A 16,100-nucleotide genomic window follows, 5' to 3' on the forward strand; every position below is an offset into this window, starting at 1 on the left:
CCCAACGTACCGATCAAGAGTAAAGTACCATTTTCCTACATTAGATTTCGTTCTAAATGCTTAATCCCTATGTAAAAACGTTAGTTAAGCAAGAATATCGTATTTTTAAAAAAATCTAATGATAGGATTTTCCAGAAAATTGAAAAAACCGAAAAATGTCAAGAGTAAAGTGCCATTTTCTGACATTAGATTTCGTTCTAAATGCTTAATCCCTATGTAGAAACGTTAGTTAAGCAAGAATATCGTATTTTTAAAAAAATCTAATGATAGGATTTTTCAGAAAATTGAAAAAACCGTAAAATGTCAAGAGTAAAGTGCCCTTATTTTAAACAATGTATCGTTCTAAATGCTTAATCCCTATGTAAAAAAGTTATTTTAGCAGGAATATGTTATTGAAAAAAATTAGAAAAATTTATTTTAGCCGTAAATCGAAAATAATGGGGACACCGGAGCTGTTCGAAGCGCCGAGCGCGCCGCGTACGCCCGAATATTTTCAAAGTCCCAACGTACCGATCAAGAGTAAAGTACCATTTTCCTACATTAGATTTCGTTCTAAATGCTTAATCCCTATGTAAAAACGTTAGTTAAGCAAGAATATCGTATTTTTAAAAAAATCTAATGATAGGATTTTCCAGAAAATTGAAAAAACCGAAAAATGTCAAGAGTAAAGTGCCATTTTCTGACATTAGATTTCGTTCTAAATGCTTAATCCCTATGTAGAAACGTTAGTTAAGCAAGAATATCGTATTTTTAAAAAAATCTAATGATAGGATTTTTCAGAAAATTGAAAAAACCGTAAAATGTCAAGAGTAAAGTGCCCTTATTTTAAACAATGTATCGTTCTAAATGCTTAATCCCTATGTAAAAAAGTTATTTAAGCAGGAATATGTTATTGAAAAAAATTAGAAAAATTTATTTTAGCCGTAAATCGAAAATAATGGATCGAGCGAATCGGTCGATTGCGCCGAGACGCGCTATGATGCAACAGACGAGCGATTGGAACCCCCGAATATTTTCAAAGTCCCAACGTACCGATCAAGAGTAAAGTACCATTTTCCTACATTAGATTTCGTTCTAAATGCTTAATCCCTATGTAAAAACGTTAGTTAAGCAAGAATATCGTATTTTTAAAAAAATCTAATGATAGGATTTTCCAGAAAATTGAAAAAACCGAAAAATGTCAAGAGTAAAGTGCCATTTTCTGACATTAGATTTCGTTCTAAATGCTTAATCCCTATGTAGAAACGTTAGTTAAGCAAGAATATCGTATTTTTAAAAAAATCTAATGATAGGATTTTTCAGAAAATTGAAAAAACCGTAAAATGTCAAGAGTAAAGTGCCCTTATTTTAAACAATGTATCGTTCTAAATGCTTAATCCCTATGTAAAAAAGTTATTTTAGCAGGAATATGTTATTGAAAAAAATTAGAAAAATTTATTTTAGCCGTAAATCGAAAATAATGGGGACACCGGAGCTGTTCGAAGCGCCGAGCGCGCCGCGTACGCCCGAATATTTTCAAAGTCCCAACGTACCGATCAAGAGTAAAGTACCATTTTCCTACATTAGATTTCGTTCTAAATGCTTAATCCCTATGTAAAAACGTTAGTTAAGCAAGAATATCGTATTTTTAAAAAAATCTAATGATAGGATTTTCCAGAAAATTGAAAAAACCGAAAAATGTCAAGAGTAAATTGCCATTTTCTGACATTAGATTTCGTTCTAAATGCTTAATCCCTATGTAGAAACGTTAGTTAAGCAAGAATATCGTATTTTTAAAAAAATCTAATGATAGGATTTTTCAGAAAATTGAAAAAACCGTAAAATGTCAAGAGTAAAGTGCCCTTATTTTAAACAATGTATCGTTCTAAATGCTTAATCCCTATGTAAAAAAGTTATTTAAGCAGGAATATGTTATTGAAAAAAATTAGAAAAATTTATTTTAGCCGTAAATCGAAAATAATGGATCGAGCGAATCGGTCGATTGCGCCGAGACGCGCTATGATGCAACAGACGAGCGATTGGAACGCCCGAATATTTTCAAAGTCCCAACGTACCGATCAAGAGTAAAGTACCATTTTCCTACATTAGATTTCGTTCTAAATGCTTAATCCCTATGTAAAAACGTTAGTTAAGCAAGAATATCGTATTTTTAAAAAAATCTAATGATAGGATTTTCCAGAAAATTGAAAAAACCGAAAAATGTCAAGAGTAAAGTGCCATTTTCTGACATTAGATTTCGTTCTAAATGCTTAATCCCTATGTAGAAACGTTAGTTAAGCAAGAATATCGTATTTTTAAAAAAATCTAATGATAGGATTTTTCAGAAAATTGAAAAAACCGTAAAATGTCAAGAGTAAAGTGCCCTTATTTTAAACAATGTATCGTTCTAAATGCTTAATCCCTATGTAAAAAAGTTATTTTAACAGGAATATGTTATTGAAAAAAATTAGAAAAATTTATTTTAGCCGTAAATCGAAAATAATGGGGACACCGGAGCTGTTCGAAGCGCCGAGCGCGCCGCGTACGCCCGAATATTTTCAAAGTCCCAACGTACCGATCAAGAGTAAAGTACCATTTTCCTACATTAGATTTCGTTCTAAATGCTTAATCCCTATGTAAAAACGTTAGTTAAGCAAGAATATCGTATTTTTAAAAAAATCTAATGATAGGATTTTCCAGAAAATTGAAAAAACCGAAAAATGTCAAGAGTAAAGTGCCATTTTCTGACATTAGATTTCGTTCTAAATGCTTAATCCCTATGTAGAAACGTTAGTTAAGCAAGAATATCGTATTTTTAAAAAAATCTAATGATAGGATTTTTCAGAAAATTGAAAAAACCGTAAAATGTCAAGAGTAAAGTGCCCTTATTTTAAACAATGTATCGTTCTAAATGCTTAATCCCTATGTAAAAAAGTTATTTTAGCAGGAATATGTTATTGAAAAAAATTAGAAAAATTTATTTTAGCCGTAAATCGAAAATAATGGATCGAGCGAATCGGTCGATTGCGCCGAGACGCGCTATGATGCAACAGACGAGCGATTGGAACGCCCGAATATTTTCAAAGTCCCAACGTACCGATCAAGAGTAAAGTACCATTTTCCTACATTAGATTTCGTTCTAAATGCTTAATCCCTATGTAAAAACGTTAGTTAAGCAAGAATATCGTATTTTTAAAAAAATCTAATGATAGGATTTCCCAGAAAATTGAAAAAACCGAAAAATGTCAAGAGTAAAGTGCCATTTTCTGACATTAGATTTCGTTCTAAATGCTTAATCCCTATGTAGAAACGTTAGTTAAGCAAGAATATCGTATTTTTAAAAAAATCTAATGATAGGATTTTTCAGAAAATTGAAAAAACCGTAAAATGTCAAGAGTAAAGTGCCCTTATTTTAAACAATGTATCGTTCTAAATGCTTAATCCCTATGTAAAAAAGTTATTTAAGCAGGAATATGTTATTGAAAAAAATTAGAAAAATTTATTTTAGCCGTAAATCGAAAATAATGGATCGAGCGAATCGGTCGATTGCGCCGAGACGCGCTATGATGCAACAGACGAGCGATTGGAACGCCCGAATATTTTCAAAGTCCCAACGTACCGATCAAGAGTAAAGTACCATTTTCCTACATTAGATTTCGTTCTAAATGCTTAATCCCTATGTAAAAACGTTAGTTAAGCAAGAATATCGTATTTTTAAAAAAATCTAATGATAGGATTTCCCAGAAAATTGAAAAAACCGAAAAATGTCAAGAGTAAAGTGCCATTTTCTGACATTAGATTTCGTTCTAAATGCTTAATCCCTATGTAGAAACGTTAGTTAAGCAAGAATATCGTATTTTTAAAAAAATCTAATGATAGGATTTTTCAGAAAATTGAAAAAACCGTAAAATGTCAAGAGTAAAGTGCCCTTATTTTAAACAATGTATCGTTCTAAATGCTTAATCCCTATGTAAAAAAGTTATTTAAGCAGGAATATGTTATTGAAAAAAATTAGAAAAATTTATTTTAGCCGTAAATCGAAAATAATGGATCGAGCGAATCGGTCGATTGCGCCGAGACGCGCTATGATGCAACAGACGAGCGATTGGAACCCCCGAATATTTTCAAAGTCCCAACGTACCGATCAAGAGTAAAGTACCATTTTCCTACATTAGATTTCGTTCTAAATGCTTAATCCCTATGTAAAAACGTTAGTTAAGCAAGAATATCGTATTTTTAAAAAAATCTAATGATAGGATTTTCCAGAAAATTGAAAAAACCGAAAAATGTCAAGAGTAAAGTGCCATTTTCTGACATTAGATTTCGTTCTAAATGCTTAATCCCTATGTAGAAACGTTAGTTAAGCAAGAATATCGTATTTTTAAAAAAATCTAATGATAGGATTTTTCAGAAAATTGAAAAAACCGTAAAATGTCAAGAGTAAAGTGCCCTTATTTTAAACAATGTATCGTTCTAAATGCTTAATCCCTATGTAAAAAAGTTATTTTAGCAGGAATATGTTATTGAAAAAAATTAGAAAAATTTATTTTAGCCGTAAATCGAAAATAATGGGGACACCGGAGCTGTTCGAAGCGCCGAGCGCGCCGCGTACGCCCGAATATTTTCAAAGTCCCAACGTACCGATCAAGAGTAAAGTACCATTTTCCTACATTAGATTTCGTTCTAAATGCTTAATCCCTATGTAAAAACGTTAGTTAAGCAAGAATATCGTATTTTTAAAAAAATCTAATGATAGGATTTTCCAGAAAATTGAAAAAACCGAAAAATGTCAAGAGTAAAGTGCCATTTTCTGACATTAGATTTCGTTCTAAATGCTTAATCCCTATGTAGAAACGTTAGTTAAGCAAGAATATCGTATTTTTAAAAAAATCTAATGATAGGATTTTTCAGAAAATTGAAAAAACCGTAAAATGTCAAGAGTAAAGTGCCCTTATTTTAAACAATGTATCGTTCTAAATGCTTAATCCCTATGTAAAAAAGTTATTTAAGCAGGAATATGTTATTGAAAAAAATTAGAAAAATTTATTTTAGCCGTAAATCGAAAATAATGGATCGAGCGAATCGGTCGATTGCGCCGAGACGCGCTATGATGCAACAGACGAGCGATTGGAACGCCCGAATATTTTCAAAGTCCCAACGTACCGATCAAGAGTAAAGTACCATTTTCCTACATTAGATTTCGTTCTAAATGCTTAATCCCTATGTAAAAACGTTAGTTAAGCAAGAATATCGTATTTTTAAAAAAATCTAATGATAGGATTTCCCAGAAAATTGAAAAAACCGAAAAATGTCAAGAGTAAAGTGCCATTTTCTGACATTAGATTTCGTTCTAAATGCTTAATCCCTATGTAGAAACGTTAGTTAAGCAAGAATATCGTATTTTTAAAAAAATCTAATGATAGGATTTTTCAGAAAATTGAAAAAACCGTAAAATGTCAAGAGTAAAGTGCCCTTATTTTAAACAATGTATCGTTCTAAATGCTTAATCCCTATGTAAAAAAGTTATTTTAGCAGGAATATGTTATTGAAAAAAATTAGAAAAATTTATTTTAGCCGTAAATCGAAAATAATGGATCGAGCGAATCGGTCGATTGCGCCGAGACGCGCTATGATGCAACAGACGAGCGATTGGAACGCCCGAATATTTTCAAAGTCCCAACGTACCGATCAAGAGTAAAGTACCATTTTCCTACATTAGATTTCGTTCTAAATGCTTAATCCCTATGTAGAAACGTTAGTTAAGCAAGAATATCGTATTTTTAAAAAAATCTAATGATAGGATTTCCCAGAAAATTGAAAAAACCGAAAAATGTCAAGAGTAAAGTGCCATTTTCTGACATTAGATTTCGTTCTAAATGCTTAATCCCTATGTAGAAACGTTAGTTAAGCAAGAATATCGTATTTTTAAAAAAATCTAATGATAGGATTTTTCAGAAAATTGAAAAAACCGTAAAATGTCAAGAGTAAAGTGCCCTTATTTTAAACAATGTATCGTTCTAAATGCTTAATCCCTATGTAAAAAAGTTATCTAAGCAAGAATATGTTATTGAAAAAAATTAGAAAAATTTATTTTAGCCGTAAATCGAAAATAATGGGGACACCGGAGCTGTTCGAAGCGCCGAGCGCGCCACGTACGCCCGAATATTTTCAAAGTCCCAACGTACCGATCAAGAGTAAAGTACCATTTTCCTACATTAGATTTCGTTCTAAATGCTTAATCCCTATGTAAAAACGTTAGTTAAGCAAGAATATCGTATTTTTAAAAAAATCTAATGATAGGATTTTCCAGAAAATTGAAAAAACCGAAAAATGTCAAGAGTAAAGTGCCATTTTCCTACATTAGATTTCGTTCTAAATGCTTAATCCCTATGTAAAAACGTTAGTTAAGCAAGAATATCGTGTTTTTAAAAAAATCTAATGATAGGATTTCCCAGAAAATTGAAAAAACCGAAAAATGTCAAGAGTAAAGTGCCATTTTCTGACATTAGATTTCGTTCTAAATGCTTAATCCCTATGTAGAAACGTTAGTTAAGCAAGAATATCGTATTTTTAAAAAAATCTAATGATAGGATTTTCCAGAAAATTGAAAAAACCGAAAAATGTCAAGAGTAAAGTGCCATTTTCTGACATTAGATTTCGTTCTAAATGCTTAATCCCTATGTAGAAACGTTAGTTAAGCAAGAATATCGTATTTTTAAAAAAATCTAATGATAGGATTTTTCAGAAAATTGAAAAAACCGTAAAATGTCAAGAGTAAAGTGCCCTTACTTTAAACAATGTATCGTTCTAAATGCTTAATCCCTATGTAAAAAAGTTATTTAAGCAGGAATATGTTATTGAAAAAAATTAGAAAAATTTATTTTAGCCGTAAATCGAAAATAATGGATCGAGCGAATCGGTCGATTGCGCCGAGACGCGCTATGATGCAACAGACGAGCGATTGGAACGCCCGAATATTTTCAAAGTCCCAACGTACCGATCAAGAGTAAAGTACCATTTTCCTACATTAGATTTCGTTCTAAATGCTTAATCCCTATGTAGAAACGTTAGTTAAGCAAGAATATCGTATTTTTAAAAAAATCTAATGATAGGATTTTTCAGAAAATTGAAAAAACCGTAAAATGTCAAGAGTAAAGTGCCCTTATTTTAAACAATGTATCGTTCTAAATGCTTAATCCCTATGTAAAAAAGTTATTTAAGCAGGAATATGTTATTGAAAAAAATTAGAAAAATTTATTTTAGCCGTAAATCGAAAATAATGGATCGAGCGAATCGGTCGATTGCGCCGAGACGCGCTATGATGCAACAGACGAGCGATTGGAACGCCCGAATATTTTCAAAGTCCCAACGTACCGATCAAGGGTAAAGTACCATTTTCCTACATTAGATTTCGTTCTAAATGCTTAATCCCTATGTAAAAACGTTAGTTAAGCAAGAATATCGTATTTTTAAAAAAATCTAATGATAGGATTTCCCAGAAAATTGAAAAAACCGAAAAATGTCAAGAGTAAAGTGCCATTTTCTGACATTAGATTTCGTTCTAAATGCTTAATCCCTATGTAGAAACGTTAGTTAAGCAAGAATATCGTATTTTTAAAAAAATCTAATGATAGGATTTTTCAGAAAATTGAAAAAACCGTAAAATGTCAAGAGTAAAGTGCCCTTATTTTAAACAATGTATCGTTCTAAATGCTTAATCCCTATGTAAAAAAGTTATTTTAGCAGGAATATGTTATTGAAAAAAATTAGAAAAATTTATTTTAGCCGTAAATCGAAAATAATGGATCGAGCGAATCGGTCGATTGCGCCGAGACGCGCTATGATGCAACAGACGAGCGATTGGAACGCCCGAATATTTTCAAAGTCCCAACGTACCGATCAAGAGTAAAGTACCATTTTCCTACATTAGATTTCGTTCTAAATGCTTAATCCCTATGTAAAAACGTTAGTTAAGCAAGAATATCGTATTTTTAAAAAAATCTAATGATAGGATTTCCCAGAAAATTGAAAAAACCGAAAAATGTCAAGAGTAAAGTGCCATTTTCTGACATTAGATTTCGTTCTAAATGCTTAATCCCTATGTAGAAACGTTAGTTAAGCAAGAATATCGTATTTTTAAAAAAATCTAATGATAGGATTTTTCAGAAAATTGAAAAAACCGTAAAATGTCAAGAGTAAAGTGCCCTTATTTTAAACAATGTATCGTTCTAAATGCTTAATCCCTATGTAAAAAAGTTATTTTAGCAGGAATATGTTATTGAAAAAAATTAGAAAAATTTATTTTAGCCGTAAATCGAAAATAATGGATCGAGCGAATCGGTCGATTGCGCCGAGACGCGCTATGATGCAACAGACGAGCGATTGGAACGCCCGAATATTTTCAAAGTCCCAACGTACCGATCAAGAGTAAAGTACCATTTTCCTACATTAGATTTCGTTCTAAATGCTTAATCCCTATGTAAAAACGTTAGTTAAGCAAGAATATCGTATTTTTAAAAAAATCTAATGATAGGATTTCCCAGAAAATTGAAAAAACCGAAAAATGTCAAGAGTAAAGTGCCATTTTCTGACATTAGATTTCGTTCTAAATGCTTAATCCCTATGTAGAAACGTTAGTTAAGCAAGAATATCGTATTTTTAAAAAAATCTAATGATAGGATTTTTCAGAAAATTGAAAAAACCGTAAAATGTCAAGAGTAAAGTGCCCTTACTTTAAACAATGTATCGTTCTAAATGCTTAATCCCTATGTAAAAAAGTTATTTAAGCAGGAATATGTTATTGAAAAAAATTAGAAAAATTTATTTTAGCCGTAAATCGAAAATAATGGATCGAGCGAATCGGTCGATTGCGCCGAGACGCGCTATGATGCAACAGACGAGCGATTGGAACGCCCGAATATTTTCAAAGTCCCAACGTACCGATCAAGAGTAAAGTACCATTTTCCTACATTAGATTTCGTTCTAAATGCTTAATCCCTATGTAAAAACGTTAGTTAAGCAAGAATATCGTATTTTTAAAAAAATCTAATGATAGGATTTTCCAGAAAATTGAAAAAACCGAAAAATGTCAAGAGTAAAGTGCCATTTTCTGACATTAGATTTCGTTCTAAATGCTTAATCCCTATGTAGAAACGTTAGTTAAGCAAGAATATCGTATTTTTAAAAAAATCTAATGATAGGATTTTTCAGAAAATTGAAAAAACCGTAAAATGTCAAGAGTAAAGTGCCCTTATTTTAAACAATGTATCGTTCTAAATGCTTAATCCCTATGTAAAAAAGTTATTTAAGCAGGAATATGTTATTGAAAAAAATTAGAAAAATTTATTTTAGCCGTAAATCGAAAATAATGGATCGAGCGAATCGGTCGATTGCGCCGAGACGCGCTATGATGCAACAGACGAGCGATTGGAACGCCCGAATATTTTCAAAGTCCCAACGTACCGATCAAGAGTAAAGTACCATTTTCCTACATTAGATTTCGTTCTAAATGCTTAATCCCTATGTAAAAACGTTAGTTAAGCAAGAATATCGTATTTTTAAAAAAATCTAATGATAGGATTTTCCAGAAAATTGAAAAAACCGAAAAATGTCAAGAGTAAAGTGCCATTTTCTGACATTAGATTTCGTTCTAAATGCTTAATCCCTATGTAGAAACGTTAGTTAAGCAAGAATATCGTATTTTTAAAAAAATCTAATGATAGGATTTTTCAGAAAATTGAAAAAACCGTAAAATGTCAAGAGTAAAGTGCCCTTATTTTAAACAATGTATCGTTCTAAATGCTTAATCCCTATGTAAAAAAGTTATTTAAGCAGGAATATGTTATTGAAAAAAATTAGAAAAATTTATTTTAGCCGTAAATCGAAAATAATGGATCGAGCGAATCGGTCGATTGCGCCGAGACGCGCTATGATGCAACAGACGAGCGATTGGAACGCCCGAATATTTTCAAAGTCCCAACGTACCGATCAAGAGTAAAGTACCATTTTCCTACATTAGATTTCGTTCTAAATGCTTAATCCCTATGTAAAAACGTTAGTTAAGCAAGAATATCGTATTTTTAAAAAAATCTAATGATAGGATTTCCCAGAAAATTGAAAAAACCGAAAAATGTCAAGAGTAAAGTGCCATTTTCTGACATTAGATTTCGTTCTAAATGCTTAATCCCTATGTAGAAACGTTAGTTAAGCAAGAATATCGTATTTTTAAAAAAATCTAATGATAGGATTTTTCAGAAAATTGAAAAAACCGTAAAATGTCAAGAGTAAAGTGCCCTTATTTTAAACAATGTATCGTTCTAAATGCTTAATCCCTATGTAAAAAAGTTATTTAAGCAGGAATATGTTATTGAAAAAAATTAGAAAAATTTATTTTAGCCGTAAATCGAAAATAATGGATCGAGCGAATCGGTCGATTGCGCCGAGACGCGCTATGATGCAACAGACGAGCGATTGGAACCCCCGAATATTTTCAAAGTCCCAACGTACCGATCAAGAGTAAAGTACCATTTTCCTACATTAGATTTCGTTCTAAATGCTTAATCCCTATGTAAAAACGTTAGTTAAGCAAGAATATCGTATTTTTAAAAAAATCTAATGATAGGATTTCCCAGAAAATTGAAAAAACCGAAAAATGTCAAGAGTAAAGTGCCATTTTCTGACATTAGATTTCGTTCTAAATGCTTAATCCCTATGTAGAAACGTTAGTTAAGCAAGAATATCGTATTTTTAAAAAAATCTAATGATAGGATTTTTCAGAAAATTGAAAAAACCGTAAAATGTCAAGAGTAAAGTGCCCTTATTTTAAACAATGTATCGTTCTAAATGCTTAATCCCTATGTAAAAAAGTTATCTAAGCAAGAATATGTTATTGAAAAAAATTAGAAAAATTTATTTTAGCCGTAAATCGAAAATAATGGGGACACCGGAGCTGTTCGAAGCGCCGAGCGCGCCACGTACGCCCGAATATTTTCAAAGTCCCAACGTACCGATCAAGAGTAAAGTACCATTTTCCTACATTAGATTTCGTTCTAAATGCTTAATCCCTATGTAAAAACGTTAGTTAAGCAAGAATATCGTATTTTTAAAAAAATCTAATGATAGGATTTTCCAGAAAATTGAAAAAACCGAAAAATGTCAAGAGTAAAGTGCCATTTTCCTACATTAGATTTCGTTCTAAATGCTTAATCCCTATGTAAAAACGTTAGTTAAGCAAGAATATCGTGTTTTTAAAAAAATCTAATGATAGGATTTCCCAGAAAATTGAAAAAACCGAAAAATGTCAAGAGTAAAGTGCCATTTTCTGACATTAGATTTCGTTCTAAATGCTTAATCCCTATGTAGAAACGTTAGTTAAGCAAGAATATCGTATTTTTAAAAAAATCTAATGATAGGATTTTCCAGAAAATTGAAAAAACCGAAAAATGTCAAGAGTAAAGTGCCATTTTCTGACATTAGATTTCGTTCTAAATGCTTAATCCCTATGTAGAAACGTTAGTTAAGCAAGAATATCGTATTTTTAAAAAAATCTAATGATAGGATTTTTCAGAAAATTGAAAAAACCGTAAAATGTCAAGAGTAAAGTGCCCTTACTTTAAACAATGTATCGTTCTAAATGCTTAATCCCTATGTAAAAAAGTTATTTAAGCAGGAATATGTTATTGAAAAAAATTAGAAAAATTTATTTTAGCCGTAAATCGAAAATAATGGATCGAGCGAATCGGTCGATTGCGCCGAGACGCGCTATGATGCAACAGACGAGCGATTGGAACGCCCGAATATTTTCAAAGTCCCAACGTACCGATCAAGAGTAAAGTACCATTTTCCTACATTAGATTTCGTTCTAAATGCTTAATCCCTATGTAGAAACGTTAGTTAAGCAAGAATATCGTATTTTTAAAAAAATCTAATGATAGGATTTTTCAGAAAATTGAAAAAACCGTAAAATGTCAAGAGTAAAGTGCCCTTATTTTAAACAATGTATCGTTCTAAATGCTTAATCCCTATGTAAAAAAGTTATTTAAGCAGGAATATGTTATTGAAAAAAATTAGAAAAATTTATTTTAGCCGTAAATCGAAAATAATGGATCGAGCGAATCGGTCGATTGCGCCGAGACGCGCTATGATGCAACAGACGAGCGATTGGAACGCCCGAATATTTTCAAAGTCCCAACGTACCGATCAAGGGTAAAGTACCATTTTCCTACATTAGATTTCGTTCTAAATGCTTAATCCCTATGTAAAAACGTTAGTTAAGCAAGAATATCGTATTTTTAAAAAAATCTAATGATAGGATTTCCCAGAAAATTGAAAAAACCGAAAAATGTCAAGAGTAAAGTGCCATTTTCTGACATTAGATTTCGTTCTAAATGCTTAATCCCTATGTAGAAACGTTAGTTAAGCAAGAATATCGTATTTTTAAAAAAATCTAATGATAGGATTTTTCAGAAAATTGAAAAAACCGTAAAATGTCAAGAGTAAAGTGCCCTTATTTTAAACAATGTATCGTTCTAAATGCTTAATCCCTATGTAAAAAAGTTATTTTAGCAGGAATATGTTATTGAAAAAAATTAGAAAAATTTATTTTAGCCGTAAATCGAAAATAATGGATCGAGCGAATCGGTCGATTGCGCCGAGACGCGCTATGATGCAACAGACGAGCGATTGGAACGCCCGAATATTTTCAAAGTCCCAACGTACCGATCAAGAGTAAAGTACCATTTTCCTACATTAGATTTCGTTCTAAATGCTTAATCCCTATGTAAAAACGTTAGTTAAGCAAGAATATCGTATTTTTAAAAAAATCTAATGATAGGATTTCCCAGAAAATTGAAAAAACCGAAAAATGTCAAGAGTAAAGTGCCATTTTCTGACATTAGATTTCGTTCTAAATGCTTAATCCCTATGTAGAAACGTTAGTTAAGCAAGAATATCGTATTTTTAAAAAAATCTAATGATAGGATTTTTCAGAAAATTGAAAAAACCGTAAAATGTCAAGAGTAAAGTGCCCTTATTTTAAACAATGTATCGTTCTAAATGCTTAATCCCTATGTAAAAAAGTTATTTTAGCAGGAATATGTTATTGAAAAAAATTAGAAAAATTTATTTTAGCCGTAAATCGAAAATAATGGATCGAGCGAATCGGTCGATTGCGCCGAGACGCGCTATGATGCAACAGACGAGCGATTGGAACGCCCGAATATTTTCAAAGTCCCAACGTACCGATCAAGAGTAAAGTACCATTTTCCTACATTAGATTTCGTTCTAAATGCTTAATCCCTATGTAAAAACGTTAGTTAAGCAAGAATATCGTATTTTTAAAAAAATCTAATGATAGGATTTCCCAGAAAATTGAAAAAACCGAAAAATGTCAAGAGTAAAGTGCCATTTTCTGACATTAGATTTCGTTCTAAATGCTTAATCCCTATGTAGAAACGTTAGTTAAGCAAGAATATCGTATTTTTAAAAAAATCTAATGATAGGATTTTTCAGAAAATTGAAAAAACCGTAAAATGTCAAGAGTAAAGTGCCCTTACTTTAAACAATGTATCGTTCTAAATGCTTAATCCCTATGTAAAAAAGTTATTTAAGCAGGAATATGTTATTGAAAAAAATTAGAAAAATTTATTTTAGCCGTAAATCGAAAATAATGGATCGAGCGAATCGGTCGATTGCGCCGAGACGCGCTATGATGCAACAGACGAGCGATTGGAACGCCCGAATATTTTCAAAGTCCCAACGTACCGATCAAGAGTAAAGTACCATTTTCCTACATTAGATTTCGTTCTAAATGCTTAATCCCTATGTAAAAACGTTAGTTAAGCAAGAATATCGTATTTTTAAAAAAATCTAATGATAGGATTTCCCAGAAAATTGAAAAAACCGAAAAATGTCAAGAGTAAAGTGCCATTTTCTGACATTAGATTTCGTTCTAAATGCTTAATCCCTATGTAGAAACGTTAGTTAAGCAAGAATATCGTATTTTTAAAAAAATCTAATGATAGGATTTTTCAGAAAATTGAAAAAACCGTAAAATGTCAAGAGTAAAGTGCCCTTATTTTAAACAATGTATCGTTCTAAATGCTTAATCCCTATGTAAAAAAGTTATTTAAGCAGGAATATGTTATTGAAAAAAATTAGAAAAATTTATTTTAGCCGTAAATCGAAAATAATGGATCGAGCGAATCGGTCGATTGCGCCGAGACGCGCTATGATGCAACAGACGAGCGATTGGAACGCCCGAATATTTTCAAAGTCCCAACGTACCGATCAAGAGTAAAGTACCATTTTCCTACATTAGATTTCGTTCTAAATGCTTAATCCCTATGTAAAAACGTTAGTTAAGCAAGAATATCGTATTTTTAAAAAAATCTAATGATAGGATTTTCCAGAAAATTGAAAAAACCGAAAAATGTCAAGAGTAAAGTGCCATTTTCTGACATTAGATTTCGTTCTAAATGCTTAATCCCTATGTAGAAACGTTAGTTAAGCAAGAATATCGTATTTTTAAAAAAATCTAATGATAGGATTTTTCAGAAAATTGAAAAAACCGTAAAATGTCAAGAGTAAAGTGCCCTTATTTTAAACAATGTATCGTTCTAAATGCTTAATCCCTATGTAAAAAAGTTATTTTAGCAGGAATATGTTATTGAAAAAAATTAGAAAAATTTATTTTAGCCGTAAATCGAAAATAATGGGGACACCGGAGCTGTTCGAAGCGCCGAGCGCGCCGCGTACGCCCGAATATTTTCAAAGTCCCAACGTACCGATCAAGAGTAAAGTACCATTTTCCTACATTAGATTTCGTTCTAAATGCTTAATCCCTATGTAAAAACGTTAGTTAAGCAAGAATATCGTATTTTTAAAAAAATCTAATGATAGGATTTTCCAGAAAATTGAAAAAACCGAAAAATGTCAAGAGTAAAGTGCCATTTTCTGACATTAGATTTCGTTCTAAATGCTTAATCCCTATGTAGAAACGTTAGTTAAGCAAGAATATCGTATTTTTAAAAAAATCTAATGATAGGATTTTTCAGAAAATTGAAAAAACCGTAAAATGTCAAGAGTAAAGTGCCCTTATTTTAAACAATGTATCGTTCTAAATGCTTAATCCCTATGTAAAAAAGTTATTTAAGCAGGAATATGTTATTGAAAAAAATTAGAAAAATTTATTTTAGCCGTAAATCGAAAATAATGGATCGAGCGAATCGGTCGATTGCGCCGAGACGCGCTATGATGCAACAGACGAGCGATTGGAACGCCCGAATATTTTCAAAGTCCCAACGTACCGATCAAGAGTAAAGTACCATTTTCCTACATTAGATTTCGTTCTAAATGCTTAATCCCTATGTAAAAACGTTAGTTAAGCAAGAATATCGTATTTTTAAAAAAATCTAATGATAGGATTTCCCAGAAAATTGAAAAAACCGAAAAATGTCAAGAGTAAAGTGCCATTTTCTGACATTAGATTTCGTTCTAAATGCTTAATCCCTATGTAGAAACGTTAGTTAAGCAAGAATATCGTATTTTTAAAAAAATCTAATGATAGGATTTTTCAGAAAATTGAAAAAACCGTAAAATGTCAAGAGTAAAGTGCCCTTATTTTAAACAATGTATCGTTCTAAATGCTTAATCCCTATGTAAAAAAGTTATTTAAGCAGGAATATGTTATTGAAAAAAATTAGAAAAATTTATTTTAGCCGTAAATCGAAAATAATGGATCGAGCGAATCGGTCGATTGCGCCGAGACGCGCTATGATGCAACAGACGAGCGATTGGAACCCCCGAATATTTTCAAAGTCCCAACGTACCGATCAAGAGTAAAGTACCATTTTCCTACATTAGATTTCGTTCTAAATGCTTAATCCCTATGTAAAAACGTTAGTTAAGCAAGAATATCGTATTTTTAAAAAAATCTAATGATAGGATTTTCCAGAAAATTGAAAAAACCGAAAAATGTCAAGAGTAAAGTGCCATTTTCTGACATTAGATTTCGTTCTAAATGCTTAATCCCTATGTAGAAACGTTAGTTAAGCAAGAATATCGTATTTTTAAAAAAATCTAATGATAGGATTTTTCAGAAAATTGAAAAAACCGTAAAATGT

This window comes from Megalopta genalis, unplaced genomic scaffold, assembly GCF_051020955.1.
Source record: "Megalopta genalis isolate 19385.01 unplaced genomic scaffold, iyMegGena1_principal scaffold0619, whole genome shotgun sequence".
Taxonomy (NCBI): domain Eukaryota; kingdom Metazoa; phylum Arthropoda; class Insecta; order Hymenoptera; family Halictidae; genus Megalopta; species Megalopta genalis.